The 1,679-nt window shown below is 37.6% G+C and overlaps 1 pseudogene; it reads right to left on the bottom strand.

Annotated features, from left to right (window-relative positions):
* Window positions 1–422: 422 nt before the first annotated feature.
* On the bottom strand, window positions 423–647 carry LOC126076759 (NADH dehydrogenase [ubiquinone] 1 subunit C1, mitochondrial-like; annotated as a pseudogene).
* Between the last annotated feature and the right edge of the window lie 1,032 nt (window positions 648–1,679).

The raw sequence follows: 1,679 nt of genomic DNA, 5'->3' as shown, positions 1-1,679 counted from the left end.
TAAAATTGCTAACAAGATTTCTATCCATTCTTATAATATAGATAATAAAGCATCTAATTCTGTACCTAGGAAACACTTTGTATGTTATATTTCCCAATTTTCTTATGTTTAATATGGAGGAAAAAAATTCAGACCTAGTCAGGGCTCTTTTCTAGTGCCAACTGTCATTATACCATATAACCTCCTGACTGTGGTGTAGATAATATTGGACACTTCCTAAAACATTTGGAATTTATATTAATAATATGAATTTGCATTTTTGAAGAATATAGAAGTATCTTTATTTTTTCACTTAATGATGCCACACACAAATGCTGACAATATACTCCATGTATAACTTTTTCCCTCTCATTTACAATCAAAAGAGGAACTGCTGTAATCACTATATAGAGCATACTATATTGGTATATCAATAATTTATTCTAACTCATTTCTTTTTTATACTCTAAAATATCTTCATTATGTTGTTTGATGAGCTAGGCCTGTAAGAAGACTGTGGTGTCCAGGGTCTGTCCAAGTTTCAGCCAGTCAGGTTCGGTATTCAGTGGGTCTTGAACGGAGAACTTCGAACAAGCTGAAAGGCCACTCTGGAGCCAGGCCTGGGCCAGCAGCTGGGAGAAGGGGAGCAGCAGCATGGAGGGCACCATTTTGCTGGCTGAGCTTCCTGAATTTACATTTTGTGTATTAAATGTCAATTTCAGTAATGTTTCATAAGGACAAGGACCATCTTTTCATCTTTAATTCTGTTTCCTTCATATTTTGTGATGGAGAGAAGACATTCAAAATATGTATGCTGAATGAAAGAAGAGAAGAATGCATGATTTACCTCGACATTACCACTACTAGCCTAGGCAGATAACTCTACATGTATAACTGCAATATTAGGACATATCCTGATAGACTTACTAGCTGCTGAGGCAGAACAAAGATACACTTTGGTCAATAAATTCATTGTTATCAAGTCTGTTGGGCTCATAGTGACTCTGTAGGACAGCGTAGAACTGCCCCACAGGGTTCCCAAGGAGCAGCTGGTGGGTTTGAACTGCTGACCTTTTGGGTGGCAGCCACCAAAAGCTCTTTATTTACTATTGTGCCATCAGGGCTCATCACTATTAAAAGTTCCCTCCTTTTATTCTGGCTTTGGTTTATCTGGGGGAATCACAACCTACTGATTTCTTCCATAGCTCTGCTAATATTTACCATTTACTGTATGCTTAAAATGTGCTAGCAACTGTACTAGAAACGTTATATATTATTTAATCCTTAAGACAACCGTTTGAGCAGACTTTTGGAACCAAGTCTTCATGATTTGCCAAATGTGACTTGCTTAGTTAATGATGGAATTATAAATTGGAACTATGTTTTCCAGCTCCAAAGCCCATGTCCTCAAAGAGCATACTATTCGATCAGAAGAGAGTAACACACTGGTATGTACCTTTATTTTCTTCCTTTTTTTTTCTTGTTTTCTTCCTTAGTTTTATATAGTCAATGAACATTTTTGAGCACACCCTTTAGCTCATATACTGACCCAAATATTACTGAAGGATGCTTTCCCCCATCCCTAAACTGGGTCTGTCTTTAATCTTTCACCAACTCCTCCCACAGGAGGCAGAATCACTGGTGTGGTTGATCGGAATATTAGACAGTTCTTGGAATACATTTTGTGGGTGGGCTGGGCT

The sequence above is a fragment of the Elephas maximus genome, chromosome 5, assembly GCF_024166365.1.
Source record: "Elephas maximus indicus isolate mEleMax1 chromosome 5, mEleMax1 primary haplotype, whole genome shotgun sequence".
Classification (NCBI taxonomy): Eukaryota; Metazoa; Chordata; class Mammalia; order Proboscidea; family Elephantidae; genus Elephas; species Elephas maximus.
The sequence above is the reverse complement of the archived record's forward strand: the minus strand, read 5'-3'. Positions and strand labels throughout refer to the sequence as shown.